General features: G+C 59.4%; 1 protein-coding gene across 2 annotated transcripts in view; it reads right to left on the reverse strand.

Annotated features, from left to right (window-relative positions):
• The window catches only part of CXXC5 (CXXC finger protein 5), a 34279-nt gene extending 19850 nt beyond the window's left edge, over nt 1-14429 (reverse strand). Inside the window, exon 1 of one of the 2 annotated variants that reach the window (XM_027095852.1) lies at nt 13866-14429. The gene's annotated coding sequence lies outside the window, so the exon portion shown is untranslated. Of the gene's footprint in view, nt 1-13701; nt 13799-13865 lie in introns of those variants that run through there. The other variant, XM_027095862.1, reaches the window with a different exon arrangement.
• Between the last annotated feature and the right edge of the window lie 897 nt (nt 14430-15326).

Below are 15326 nucleotides of genomic sequence, written 5' to 3' on the forward strand. Positions count from 1 at the left end.
GTGGAGGGGAGGGCTGGACTCACCTGGAGATCCAACTGTTACATGGTGAGAACCACAGCCCACCACCTACTTCAGCTCTTGCAGTTTTAAGACACAGAGATAAGGGTCATACCCATTTTACAGGTGGCAAAAGTGAGGTCAGAGAGGTTGACACACTGGGCCATGATTTACACAGCAGGCAGTAATCAAGCTCCAAGTAACCAAGCCAGGTGTGGAGCCCAGGCCTGTCCAACTCCAGAGTCAATGGCTCAGGAGACATCCAGTCCTCCTGACTGGCCACTGCTGTTTGTTTTCTTCAGGATGCCTAGGCCCCTCTCTTCTCCCCGATCACTGTCCAGGCCTTTATGGTGGAGACCTATGTGGCCAGGAGATGGGAGCCAACATAGGCCCGAGTTCACCTGCCCCTTGACCTCTGCTAGGCTGTCTCAATCCTGTGGGCCCAGAATGATCTGCAGTCTGAGTGTTAGGTGACTGTGTCCAAAGCCCTCAATGACCATGAAGCCACCCCCATCAGACTCAATTCTCTCATCTGAAAAATGATGTACTTTTCAGTGTATGAAAAATGGGTGTACCCCCAGTTCTGCTCACTCCAGGGAAGGCAGGCACCGGCCCCAACAGGCAGCAGAAACATAGAGGCTCCCTGAGGGCATCCCTCTAATGCAGCAGCCCAGCCCTTCCTTGTACTCAGGCCAACTCTGTATCCATTTTGCAGGCCAGGGACTAAGAACCAGGGGCTAACTCCGAATTCTAAGTCTCAGGGTGCTGGCTGCAGGGCAGGAGGGGATGACGAGGGGCTTGGGAACCAAGAGGACAGAGGAAAACGGGTGCCAGGGTGAGCAGGGAGTGTGAGCTGACAGACTCCTGAGGCACAGCCCCCTAGATCAAGGGAGTCTCATTCCTCCCCAGTCTCTGGCACCCCCAATCTCCCAAGGACCCAGCTCCCTGAGTGGGGGGAGCAGCTGGCCACTTGGCGCTCCCAGGAAAATCGATTCTCCATGGCTTTCCTTCTCCAGCCTTTCCTCTGCATCCCTCCCCCATCGACCCCCAACAGGCTCTGCCTGGACCAGAGATCCCCATACTGGAGGGCAAGTGGGTTTAACACTTCCACACCTGAGACTTGGGCCTCCTCCCCCGGAGAGCCAGCCTGAGGGGTGGGAAAATGCCTCCCTTCCCGTGCCCACCTTGTAGAATTCAGCTGACTCTACATGGCCGAGGGCTGGGCCTCTTTTGTGTGTACAGGGGCCTTTGAGTGAATGGAGCCTCAACTACGCTGAGAGCGCACATGTGCGTGCCAGGCTTGGTGCCGTCAGCGCCCCTGGCCCAACTCTCCGCACCATCTGGGTGAGCTGTGGCCGGAGGACGATGGCCTGAGGCCGTGACAGGATGGAGCAGACACACAACTGCCTTATTGGAGCCGTGTCCCAGGGGCCCAGCACGCCCACGTGTGACTCTGTTTACCCATTCACCTCTGCGTGTGCCAGTGTGCGTGTGCGCCAGAGGCTGGGGCCATGAGTGTGACAGAGAGCGTGCTTCTGGAGTGTGCACAGTGAATGTGACTGGGCCGTGCCCGTGGGGGTCAGCCGTGTGTGCTGGGTCGTGTGGAACGACGTGTGCTGAGTGACCGTCTGTCCCAAGCGTGTGCCCCCAGGGGTGCCGTGTGGGGCGTGCGTGAGTACGCGCTGCCTGCCAGGCCGCAGGGCCTCGTGGGGCTGCTGGGGACCGGGTGACTCACGTCTCCTGAGCTCATCCTGCCGCCAGCCCGCCTAGCTCACCCTGCTCTGCTGGGCTCATGGCCGCCAGCGCAAAGGAGGGGGTGGGGGGAGGCTCGGGCAGACGCGGCAGGGAGGCCAGCTTGATAAATAACCTGCTGCTTCCCCAGGCCTCTGAGAAGGGGAGGCTGCATCATGGGGAGAAGGGGAGAAGCGGGGGGGAGGCAGCCCTGGCCCCCACAGCCCAGGCTACGGCTCCGGTTCCTGTTTCATCGAAACCTGAGCTGGGAAAAGCCTATCGGGTCATCTTGCTGTCCTGCCGGCCGCCAGGCCCAGGCAAGCTGCCCCTCAGGGGACAAGCCCGCAGCCTGGCCGCCCAGCCGGTGGGTGGGTGGGTGGGGGGAGGATATTTCTGTCCAGACTAAATGCAGCTCTAGGCCTCTGTCTGCCCCCCCCACCAACAGCTGCTCCCAGGGGCCCCCTGGCTCTGCAGGACTGACTAAATATAGCCCCCCACCCTAGCAACCCCCAATGTTCACCTCTTCCCATTGACCCCACCCTCATGAGGGTAGGGAGAAAGCCAGGGAGCCCACTGTGTGACCCTGGGCCAGTGTATGCCCCTCTCTGGGCTCTCAGCTAGGAAACATCAAGTATTACTCAGCTCTAGGCCCTGACCTGCCTGAAAGGAACTATCGGAGAGAAGACAAAGGTGACTAAATTGGGGTCTTTGTCCAGGGAGGTAGGGGCTGAGGTCCCCTCCTTCAAAATGACTCCAGCCTGCTTCAGCAAAAGAATGCCTGGGGGAGCCCTCCCCAGCACCCCAAGTACCTTTAGGCTTATAAACATGGCCCCCTTCACCCTGCCTATTCCTTGCCCAGGCTGGGCAATACCAGGCTCCTCCGACCTGCCTCAGCCGGACCCTGGCCAGGAAACAAGTCGTGCCAGGCTTGGGGTGGGGGGAGATGCAGGAGCGTGACAGCTGCTATTTCCTGCAGGCCACAGTTGGGCACAACCCGGATTCCTGCCTGGCTCCACACTCCACCAGACAGCCTCTCCCAGGCTCCGGCCCTCAACAGGGCACCCCTTCCCCAGTGTCAGCACTATCATCAGCCAGGGTCCCGGTCCCACTCCTCCCACTCTACTGATACAGGCAGGAAGAAGGTGCCGGATGCACCTTCTGGCCTGGGCTGGGGAGAATGGTGGTCTCTCCAGGGTTCAACAGGCGGGGGAAGCAGCCCCAGCTTCCCTCCTCCTGCCTGCCTGCCCACCCGGCTGCTTCCCCCAGCCCCACACGCACCAAATTCCCCACATGCCTGTCTGTCTCTGACAGCTCGCGCAAATACTTGGCTGCGCGGGCACCCGCTGTTCTGAGCCCGCTGCGCCTCCTCCCCTGCCTTCCCCCGGGGGCTCTGCAGACGCAGCCAGGGATGGGAGGGGGGCCAGAGCCAAGAAGCTTGGTGGGCAGTAGGGGGAGTGAAGGCGGGAGGAACCAGTCTCAATTCCGAAGCACCAGCCCCGGCCCCCAGGCCTGGGGGAACTGAGGGACTTGGGAGGCCACCATGAGCCAGCCCTGGTTGGGCGGCAGCTGCTGACGCCCCCGCTGCCCCCCGGAACCTCCCAGGAGGACCTTCCGGAGGCCTCCCACTCGCCTCAGCCGATGAAACAGCATCTGCCGCTCCTGCGGTGGCAGCTCAGGACAGGGCGGAGGGCACCGTGAGGCCCCTGGGGAAGGCTTTGAAATCTGGACTATGGCCCGGTCCCTCCTGGCAGCCCGGCCCGCCACCACAGGCCCAGCCCCAGAGCATGGGGGGCTGTGTTCCAGCCCTCCTGCAGTGTGAGGGGCACACCTGCCCAGCTGCCAGGCCTGGGACGTCTCCATCCGACTGGCTGGGGGCCTTGTTTGCCCCAACCATCCTCCTTCCTGCTTGCCTCACCTCCCTCCCAGGGGACCAGTGGAGGAAACACTTCCTGAGAACAGCTGGGATTTTCCGCTGGACATTGCGCCTCGCTGGCCAGCCCCTTATCTCCCCCCACCGGCACCACCCTCATTCCTTCTCCCAGAGTCACCCCTTTAGCTAAATTATACTCCCACCCCGCAACCAAGGACACCCCTCCTCTCCCCACTACTTGCCTCAGGATCCCTAGTACCCAGCACATATCCAGGCACAGAGCAGACAATGAATGAATGACCTCATGGAATGACACGCTCCATTTTGCAGATGGGTATATCGAGGCCAGGAGAGAGCCCAGTGAGCTAGGTCTCCCATCCAGGGTTCTTCCTGAAGGAGACTCTGTCTGCAGGGCCCTTCTCTATCATTTCCCACCCACCACACTTTCTGCCCCAGGAGCCCATTCAGCCTCCCAGGCTACTGGAGGCATCAGGGCGACTCCAAGCAGAACTTCTCAGTGCTCTGGGTCCAAACGCCCAGCTGGCTATTCAGTACTACTCGCCCAACTCTCCCACAGCGTAAGGGTGGTCTTAAAAAGAATCCCAACTGTATTGTCCTTGTGACGCTAGACTGTGGGGTAAAGCCTCCTCTCCCCATTGCACAGATGGGGCTGCTGAGGCCCCCAGGGGAGGGGGAGCTGCAGGCGGCCGTGAATCAGAGGGGGAGCTGGGAAGCCGCCCGGCCCTGCCGGCTGTCGCTGGAAGCAACAGCCTGCATTTCCTCCTCACACTGGTGCCTCGGGGAAGCGTGGGCAGCGGGCAGGCAGGCACTGCCGTGAGGACCCCTCCTGTGCCTGCAGGCCAGCCGCATCCCCTTGCTGCCTGACTGGGCCCACACAGCCCACTCCCCAAGCCGGCTTCATCTACAAAGAGGGGTAGACCAGAGGCAGGACTGGGTTTCTGTCTAAGGTATGAACTCATGTCACTTGAGGGCACCACAGGGAAGCCCCTCCCCTCAGATCCTCAATGTTCCTAGCATCAAACAAGATTGAAACATGACCATTCACGCATCCTTCCAGCAGTAAAGCCCATGGCTCTGTGATTCTAGAATCCCAACACGACAAGAATCCTGACAAGAATCCCTCAGCTCCAAGCATTCTATGATTCTAGACTCCTGTGCCTTAAAATTCTAGGCCACCAAGAATGGACGCTGCCTGGAAGAAAGGGGGCCAAGCCCACTCCTACCTGCTGCTATGTGCCCAGCTAACCAATTTCCTATCTAGCTTTGGGGGAGGCGAGTCTGGCAGGAGAGGGGCTGGGCTCTTCCATCAGGGTCAACAGGACCCGGACGTGAGGCTGCGGGGCGGGCGTGGGGGGTTATAAGCCTGGGGATACAGCTGGTCTAGTCCTGGAGGACAGGCCACCGCCTCGTGGCACACACAGCCACTGACGCTGCAGCTGTCAGGAAGCCCAGCCCGCGCCAGAGCAAAAGTGGGTGGGTAGGAGTTTGTGAGCCTGCACCCTTACCCTGTAGCTCAGAGGGAGGACGGGCGTCAGGTCAGGGCTGGTCTCCCTGCTTCTCAGGTTCCAAGCCAAGCTCCACGCTTCATCTTCCTGTCTTCACCACCCACTGCTTCCTCCTTCCCACCACAGTCCCCTCACCTCTCAGGCGCCCAGACCAGCTGGCAGCCAGCCAGGGCAAGGTTCCCAAGCCCATTTGATTGATGGAATAACTGAGGTCCAGGGAGAAGACATGACCTGCCCCAAGGGCTCAGCCTCAGCAGCCTACTGGTCTCTGGCTGCATCTCTCAGCCCTGCCCCCCAAGCTCACTTTCCAGAATCCTCTACAGGGCCAGTGGGTCTCCACAGCCAATCTGTGGATCTCTCTGATCACCAGCATAAGCACATCCCCCATTCTGGTGTCCCTTGAGAACACTCAATTCCACAGCCAATCACCTGGTCATTCATTAATTCATTCTTTCATTCACCCAACTAGCCAATCAGCCCATCTTCCCACCAGATGCCAGGCCCCTTGCCAGGAGTCTGGGGGCCTCGAGAAGGAAAGAGAGCACGGCCTGTATTCAGCAGGCATTTACAGAGTGCCTGCTGTGACCAGGCAGTGTGGACCACCACACTGGACCATAGAGACCAACCCTGGCTGTCCTCTTGGTGTTTATAGCCAGTCAAGGGCTCAGCCAGGACCCAATCCCACTCGTCAGTGGCAAGTTCTGAGGCAAGTCACAAACTGTCCAGCCTCAGTTTCCTCATTTGTATATGGGAATGCTAACAGCACCCAAATCACTGGCCTACTGTGAGCATTAAAGGAAGTGAAGGCTAGAAAGCTGCTCACACAGTGCCTGCCCACAGGAAGGGCTTAGGATGGGTTAGCCATTGTCATCACCATTGTTATGACCTATTATGATCATTACAGTAATAACTGGGGGACAGCAGTTGATTAGAGCAGCAGCTAAAGCTCTTCAAACACTTAGCTGGTGCCAGGCACTGGGGGTACAGGAAGCAATCACTGCCACATCCCATTGCAAGGCTGGCAAGGAGCGGGCTCAGTAAATCCCATAAGCATCTGATGAATGAGGGACTCAATGACAAGAGGCATGGCCCTGCCTCCAAGGAAGGTACACTCCATCATGTGTTCATGTGTGCTGCACATGTATGTGCAAGAACTTAATCATGCATATGAACGCGTCTATGTGGGAAACCTGGGAGGTCCAGCAGGTTATGTGGGAAGCGGGGTAGCAGTGAACAGAACGCAGTTGCTGACGCCGGCTCAGGCCCCCCACCCTACCCTACCCAACCCCTGCCAGTGATCATAGCAGAGCCGAGGGGATCATGGCAAAAGCAAGGACCAGGCCCGGTAGGGAGAGGCCCGGAAAGATGCTTTGCATAGTTCTGACCACCAGATTACAGGCCTAGGCTAGGCCCCTAGGTGGAGGTGTGGAGGCTGCCAGGTGCTGTCCCACACGAATCAGGCCCCAGCGCCCGCACTTCATGCCTGTCCTGGCAGGGCACATGAGGGTTCCTGCTGGCAGACGGGGCAAGTCCGAGGAGGTCAAGGGAGGTCATGGGGAAGAGAGGGAACAGCGGGCCCAAGGGCCATGTGGGGTCTGCTGGACAGGGGAGGGTGGGTACAGGGCTCCCCCGGGGCCACCGGGCAGGCCTGGCTCTGCCCTGCTGGGGCCAGCAGCTGGAGGGAAGTAAATATAGCGCGGGGCGTCCCGGCCACATTCCTGGGAGGCCAGTACGGCCCGCCTGCCCGCTGCTCTAGGCAGAGCGCAGCAGCCAGGGCCCAGAACTGCCACTGCCCTCTTCCCAAACAAACAGAAAAATAAATAAAACCAGCTCTCATGGCCAGCACAGCTGGGGGGAGGGGGCAGGAAGGGGTGGACCCAGGAGGGGGGGGCAGACAGGCGCACCAGTTGCTGCGGTTTCTGTTCTGCTGGGAAGGAGAAGGCCAACAAAAGAGGAAAATGGAGGGAAAGGGCAGGGAGATAGTCAGAGACGGGAGAGGAGGGGAGAGAATGCGCAGGAGAGATGGAGGGTGTGACAGGCAGAGGTGCCAGGGAGGCAGGTCAGGAGGGACAGGGATGATGTCAGGGCTGGTTGGGGGAAGGCAGAGGCAGCCTTGGGGTCAGTAATTCAGCAATCCAGCGACACGGATGCCCCTGGGTGGGGGGCAGCAGGCAGACAAAGGGGGCCTGTGCGCTGGGGCAGGGGGCCGGCTCCAGAGGCCATGAAATATTAAAGACCCTAGGCCAATGAGTGACAGAGGTCATAGAAATAAGGAGACTAGCAGGGAGATACAGGGACCCTGAAGCAGACCCCCTCCCAAACCCGTGTCTGTCGCCCTCCATCACCTCCTGAGCAGAGCAAGTCTCCCCCAGCTCTCCTCCTCCTGTGGCTGCTTTCTGTCTTTCCATCCAGACGGAGGACAGGCAGAGGGTGGGAGGGGCCGTAGGGATTAGTGATGGCAGGGGACCTTTGCGGTTCCCTCTTCCCTCTGGCTGATCTGCACGCAGCCGGCCTTCCAGAGCTGCCAGCCACCCTAGTAAGAGGGCCAGGAGGCCTGTCAGCACAGCCGCTGCCACAGGCGCCTCCTGGGGAAGAAGGGGGTAGACATCCAGCTTCCCCTTTACAGAAAAAAAATCAGCCAAGCCACCACTTTCCACAGAGACAAGCAGGAGGGAAGGCCATGCCTCACAGCTCAGCTGAGCCAGCGAGTAAACGGGCAAGCAAGCCAGCAGGTAGCCTTCCTACCCACCCAGGTCCCATTATCAGCCTCATGACCTTGGCCAGTCCCCTTGTCCCTGAGCCTGCGTCTTCACCAGCCCCACCCCACCCAGGCTTGGTGTGAGGAAAGAAATAAGAGAACAAGTAATACTTTGAACACCTGCAGGGGCAGCTGGGGCCAAGCAACTGCATGCAGATAATCCTGTGAGGTCAGACCCATTATCGGTCCCATTTTACAGATGGGGAAGAGAAATCCGGAGAGGCAAAGTGATGTACCCAAGGTCATACACCTGGTAATTAGCAGAATGGAGACAGAAATGCTAACCATGAGCCACGTGTTCTGTCTTCCTTTTCACTGGGGGATATGAAGTCCTCATCACCATAAAAGCCAACTTTTATTGAATGCTGACTGTGGGTTAGCCACTGGTGCTGGGCACTGCACAGCCATCCCTGTGTTAATCTGAAAAAAGCCTTGTGAGGCAGGCACTCTTATTATCCCGTTTCAGGGATAAGGAAACTGAGGATCATAGAAAGAACACATACGGACCAAAGGTCATATATCCAGCGAGGCAGTGACATGGCCAGGATTTGGAGTCAGGTCTGACTCCTGAGTCAGTGGTCAAATACACTTGCCCAGGCAAGGTCAAGGCAGGAGGTTAGGAGGACCCAGTAGAGGGGAGCCCAGTGATCCTATTGGTGCCTGGAACAGCCAACAGGAAAAGGTCAAAAACAAGGTCACAACTGCTATGCCAGGGGTCGTCAGCAACTGCTCTGGGAACAGGAGATGGGCAGAGCCTGTGGGGACCCACAGTGAGGGCACTGCCTAGGGGCCTGGCCAGAGTGATCTGCCGGGTCTGGGTCTGCCTACCCAGAGCTCATGTACCAGATTACACAAGCCCCTTCCCCTAGCATGGGGATACTGAGGCTGGTCCAAAAAGCCCTGTCCTGTTGGCCCCCAGGGCTGCAACAAGCACCCCAGGGCCAGTGTGCCAGGAACTAATCACCCCCACCTCCAGAGCCCTCAGTGCTGGCAGAAGAGGGGGCAAGATCCCCTCCCTCCCTCCCAGGCCCTGTGAGCCCAGAGGGAGGCCAGCATCAGAGGCAGGAAATGAAGAAGAATTTGCGATCTAATTGAGCTGGCGGGGGATTAGGCGGCAGAATGCAATTACAGGGGCTGGAGCAGGGCCAGGGGCACTGACACCCCGAGATGTGGCCTGGCCCAGGTGACTGGGCCTAGCCAGTCTCTGGCCAGAGACACCCTATGGGGGGTGGGTGGGCAGGGAGGGGGAGACAGGTGGGCAAAGATTGGAGCCAGACCGCTCTTCAGCACACACAGGACTACAGGGTTCCAGCTCCATGAAACACCCAGAAACAAGAAGTTTTCCTGAGAATTCTCCCCCAGGGAACAGTCCTGTGGACTCTCCCATGGGGAGCAGAAAGATAGGAACACGCGCTCTCACAGGCTCCACTCATGCATGTACACACACGTGTTCATGCTCCCAGGAAAGCCCTGCAGATCCATGTTCACTTGCAGGGGGACAGACTCCCAACCTGCAGACACACAGCAATGGTCCTTTGCTGCCAATGGCTCCACCAAAGGGGGGAAAAACACAAAACAAAACAGAAAAATAAACCCATGACCTTAAAATCCTTTTATTCCCATAATCACAGGCTGCCATCGCCGTGGATACGTGCTGTCACCCCGGCCCCAGCCTGTCTCCCTCCATGGCTTCCAAAACTCCCAGCAGGCAGGCAGATGGGGAGGCTGCCCAGTTACTGCCAGGGAGGGCAGGGGAGGGGAAAGACTGGGTGGGAGAGGTTCAACATTACATACACTCACACACTCAGGGCCTCAATCAGGGAGGGAGAGACAGAAAGAGAAAGGAACATAGACACCAGCCACCAAAGACAGACATAGACCATTGTCAGCACAGCTCAGATATGCCACTCCCAGAGTCACACACACTTTCTCAATTCAGATACACCACTCAGGGAGCGAGACACTCCGCTATTTACAAGCATATATAAAACACACAGATATACACAAATTATGAACACACCCTCTCCAAAATTCTAAGCACACAGAACTCAGAATATACACATTCCTAGATTTACAGGGACAAATCCAACTTTCAGATACAGGCTCTCAGGTTCACAAACACACAGGTATATGCGATGCATACACAAACAACTACTAGATCCATAGACACATGTCCTGATTCACAAATATACACATGCTCAGACTCCTACATCCCAAGACAGACAGACACGCATTCAACACACAGAGTCACAGATAAACACGTCTTGAGTCATTAGCACACACACCACCCAGATTCCCACATCTCATACCAACAGACTAGACCCACACAGCCTCATCCAGCAGCTGACACTGCCTTTGACTTTAGGGGGCAGGTGGAATGGTTGGAGATTCCTGGGTCTTTGAGGGGGCAGTCCTTTCTTATTGCCCGCAGCCTGGGAGGTGGGCTCAGAGTTGGGGGGAATAAAGGGGGAAGTAAGAGAAAGCAAAAAAAACTTGAGTGGGATATTCTTGTTGGGCAGTAGTGCGTGAGTAACTGGGGAGGCTTTTTGTGGTCTGGTGAGTTCCAGCTATGAGCGAGAGTTTAACTATTAATACACTTAATCAAGGGCACTTCACACACACGCACACCCATACAACCACACACACAGGCTATGATGGGACCAGGTGGTGGGGGGTAAGAGAGGTAGAGCCCCAGGAAAAAAATGGGAAAGCCCCATTCAGGGCCCCAGGGGGTAGGGAAAGAGGGTGGAGTTTCTACCCTGGGCCTGCCTCCAGAGCAGGGGCAGAGTCAGTGATTCATTTCTGCACTCCCAGAAGGGTGGGGCTTGACACACAGTAGGTGCTCAAAAAATACACACTGGACCAATGAATGAATAAGTAAATTATATATAAAGAGTGGGCAATAATAATAACAACAGTAATAATAAGTGAGCCCCACCCCATCCTTGGTCAATTAAGGCATGCTTCAGAACACCGTGCTTGGGGAGCTAGTTCTGACTTCATGGTCACCCGACCAGAGGCTCTAAGAAAGTAGGCCTGGGTCTGGCTCATCAGTATCCCACCATTCCTCCACCCTATCAGGCATCCTGGAAAGTCAGCTGACCTCAGCCCAGCCTACACCCCTCCCTCCCAGAGAGACCCCCATCTCCATTCCACTCTCCCATGAATAACTAGATGAGGTCCTAAAGAAGGTGGGGTATTTAATTCCCAGAGACTTGATCCTTTATCCAGATGCAACCCTGCCCCCCACACTCCCATAAGCCTGAGCTTCACATCTGCCAAATGGGTAGAAGGTAGGCAAGAAGCTGGAAAGAGGCAGCAAGAGTTGGGGGCCGCAGTAGGAACCCATAGAACACAGGTTTGAGCTGGCCTGGGCCCAGGATGCAGAATCCTCCCCTCCCCTTCCCTTCCCCCACCCAGCCCAGCCCTGCCGGGTGGACATTCCAGGCCTCACGTGATAAAGACGAGGCCGCTGGCCCACGGGTAAGTCAACAGGCTCTGTCGGGGGAGAGATAGGAGGCCCTGGCCAGGGTCACCTGCTGAGCCGGGAAAACAGCCGGGCCCAAATACACACATAAATAAGGCGCCAACGGACAGCCAGTCAGCCAAGGGTCTGTCTTCTGCAGAGGAACCTCTGCCCCCACCTTGGAAAGGGAGGTGGCATGGGAGAGGGAGGTGCAAAGCTAGCTCTTGCTTCCCTGGGAGAGCCCCCAGGTCCTGCCAGGATTGGAGGTGGGCATGTGGGAGCGGTGGGCTTCTACCGAGACCCCCAGGGCTGACTGAAAACTCAGAGGCCAACCTCCCTCAGCTGTTCCCACCCCTTCCCAGGGCAAAAATCACCCCCTCTCCCTCCTCCCCAAGGAGAGAGGACAATTTCCGTTCTGGGAAGGGGGTGACAGCTGCAGAGCGGGCCACTACCCGCTCACCCCGCCCCAAGCTCTTGCTTGAGTCTCATCCAGAGAAACTGCTAAATCAACACTACGCAGTAGTAGGTAGCGCTGGCCTCAGTCTCCCCGCATCGCTCTCAAAAAGGGGTTTGGGAGGAGGCTTCGGGTTCCTGGGTTTCCTAAGACGGTTGGCACCTAGGGTACGAGGGTCTTTCGGGAGGGGGATCAGGGCAAGCTTAGGCCAGCACGCCCCCTAAAAACATCTAATTTAAATGCTCTCAGTTACATGGACAGCCATCCCCCGGCCCCCCCGCCTCCCGCCCCCGCGGGCCGGGGCAGCTGAGGTGGCGCCGGGCGTTCAAATAGCGCTCCAAACAAGTCCGCAGCGACCGCGCACGCAGCCCCCGCCAGGCGGCCCCAGCGGAAAACTTGAAAGGGACTCTGTTTGCCGGCCGCCCTGGGGCGGCTCCGGCGGGGGCGAGGGCCGAACCAACGTACACGCCCCCTCCTCAGCGCTTCCTGCGCAAACGCGGAGAGGCGGGGGGGCCGGGCCCACCACAAAACCTAGGACTCCGAACAGCGCCCGCGGCGCAGGCTAAGGCGGAGGTCAAGAGGCTGGCTCGCCAGAACCCCCCCCTCAGCCCCTTCTATCCGAAGACGCGACTCTCAGACCACCCAGGGTCCAGGGGGCAAAGTAGGGCGCGGCTGCCAACCCTTCAGACCCCCGTCGCAGGATACAAGAGGAGGGAGCAAGTCTTCCCGGATGAGTGCCTACAGAACCCCCCAAATCTGCAAGGTTCCTCCTTGCAGCCCGTGTCACCAGCCCAACTCCGCGCACCCCTTCCGATTCCTGAAGGGGGGGGAGACCAAAAAGCGATCTTGCTCCCTCATTGGGTGCTTCAGCTCTTCTGACAGGTCCCGGAGGCGGCCCCCCATTTAAAAACTGGGGTCACTCACTTTCTGTTGATCCTACAAATAAACAAAGCCAGGCGCACCCCGCGCTCCCCGCCGGAAAGCAGCCCATTACGGGCGAGGACAACTTCCCCCAGCAAGAAAATTAACACATTCTTCTCGCGGCGGTTCGGCCCCCCGCTCTGGGGAAGAAGAGAGGAGGGGGCTCGGGGCCAAACTTCACGGGTAAATTTGGGGCCAGAGCAACGAAGCAGGCGCCTGGGACACCCGCCTCCCACAGCTCCGCAGCTAGAGGAACACCCCCATTCTCCCTCCCTGGCTTTGCATGCTGCTTGGCCACGCGGGGCTCAGGAGACAGCCTGAAAGACTCCCTAAGGCTAGGGAGGAAGGGAGAAAGAGGCCGCGGAGAGCAGTGGTGGTCGGGGGTGATACTTTGACGGAAAAAAAAAAAAAGGTCAAACTTGGTCAGCCCGCCAGGCACCCCGCGGGCAGCGGGGGCGAGGAGCCTCAGGGGAAATGTAGAAGTGGCCACCGCCCCCTCCAAGTGGAGGGGGAGACTCAGCCACGCGTCGTCCTGGGCGTTAGAGCAGTAATGCCCCCAAAACACAGGGCTGCGAATGGGGTCTGTTGGGGGGAGTGCGCGCCGGAGATCTCCAATCAGCCGCCCCCGCAGGCGGAGCGCCCGCCCAACACCGAGAGGTGAGGACACGGGCTCCCGCCGCCCCTGTGCTCTCAAGCGCGAGTACTTGGGGAGGGGACCGTACCCCTCAGGGAGAGCCCCGACCCCAATCCATGGCGCCCAAGCCGCCGTCCCCGACCCTAAAACCCCTCTTTTTGTCTGAACTCAGTGATCTGCGACCGAGCTGACTGCGGCTTGGGGAGGCTTGAGTATAGAAGAGGCCATCGAGCAATCACCGGAGCTAGGGATCCCAGCCTCCGGGGCTCCGAGGCTCAGACTACGGGCGCCCCCCGCCACACCCAAACACGGACCCCTCTTTTCCCGTCCCTGGCTCTCCGCACCTGAACTTCGGGGGAGCCCGCGCCGCCAAACTTTCCGCAGACTTGCAGCGAACTCCGGCCCCGGCCGCGCACCGGGCCCCGGGGGAGGAGAGGGAGGTAGGCGGGGAAGGGGAGGGGGCCGGCCTCCGGGGGGGGTCGGGGGAGGGCCGTGGCCCGACACCTACCGGCTCTCAGAGTCGTCCAAGCCGCCACTGCCGCCGCCGCCGCGAGGCCGAGGGGGAGGGGAGGGGCGGGGAGCTGCGCTCCGCTCTGGGCACCGCCGCCGCGGTGCGCTCCGCTCCAGCCGCGCCGCCCGCCGTGCCCGGGTCCGGAGCCGGAGTCACGCCGCCGCGGCTGGTCGGAGGCGGGGAGGGGGGGGAGCCTGCAGCACCTGCCCCTCCTCCCCCTCCCCGCGGCCCAAATTAAAAAACAACAAAAAGCAACTAATCACCCCCAAGCGTAGCGCTGAGCGGCTGGCGGAGGGCGCAGCGTGAGGCGCCCGGACTCAGCAGGCAACGCGCATGGCTGGGCGCTGGGCTGGGCAGGGCAGGGACGCGGGGCCCGGCTTCGGGGAACAAGGTTCGGCCGCTCTTCTCTCTCGGCTCGGGCGCCTGCTCTCGCCGCCGCCACCGCCTCTGCTGCCGCCTCTACATCCCCGCTCAGGCTCCGCCGCCTCTGCCACCGCCGCCGCCGCCGCGCGCCCGCCCGGGCAGGAGCTCTGAACGCTGCCCGGGGGCTGCCGGCAAAACCCGGACCGGACTCAACGCTCCCTCCTCCTTCTTCCCCCCCCCCCCCGCCCACCTCGGCTCCCCTCCCTCCTCCCTCCGCCTCCCTCCCGACGCAGCTCTGGCCACTTGGACGCCGCAGGCTCTGAGGCCGGAGCCGCAGCCACTGCGCCTCAAGCTCCCCGCGCTCTGACGAGGTCGGCCCAGGCTGAGCTCCCCAGCGCGCCCCGTCTTCACCTCTTTTTCTGCAACTTTACAAAAAATAAGAGGACCTCTCCCGTTCTGTGAGGAGTGCATGGGCTTGGAGACGCACCTTATGGGGAAATCCGCCATCTCTCTGCTCCCTCTCTCCAGCCGGCCGCGAAGCTACAAGGACCAGTAGGAAGGGTTTGGCCGCGCCCCTCAGCTCAGGTGCGCGTAGGGCCGAGAACTCATAGCCGAGCACTCTTGGAGCTAGACGCGTGTTCAAAGATTGCACCCTTCCCAGAGTGCATTCCCGTACTCGGTGGGCTCTAGTTACCCGGGAGAAAGGGGGTGGAGGTTCCTGTCCCCATTACACAGATGAGGAAACTGATCCAAGAAAGGACATTTTGTTACCTACGCTGGCCCCAACGGAAACCCTGAGTCCTGGAGCTAAAGCGACTACATTGTGGTGCCCTGAGACCGTGGCCTGTGAACTCTGAGCCCGAAACAGTGCCTAGCACAGAGAAACGCTCAATAGACACTGGTTGAAAGAGAGAACAAAAGCCCAGCGGGTACAGATTTGGGCCCGCATATCCTCGCCGTCATTCAGTGCCCCCTCCATCTGCCCAGCTTGGGCTAATCCTAAAGCTGCAGATGTCGTCTTCTCACCACTTCAGGGACCCACAGAGCGAGCCCCAGGCTCACTCGTATAATCCCAAAGTGGAAAGTTTCTTCAAT

This window comes from Aethalodelphis obliquidens, unplaced genomic scaffold (genome assembly GCF_003676395.1).
Source record: "Aethalodelphis obliquidens isolate GAN/ISIS:26980383/991018 unplaced genomic scaffold, ASM367639v1 scaffold4, whole genome shotgun sequence".
NCBI classification, from domain to species: domain Eukaryota; kingdom Metazoa; phylum Chordata; class Mammalia; order Artiodactyla; family Delphinidae; genus Aethalodelphis; species Aethalodelphis obliquidens.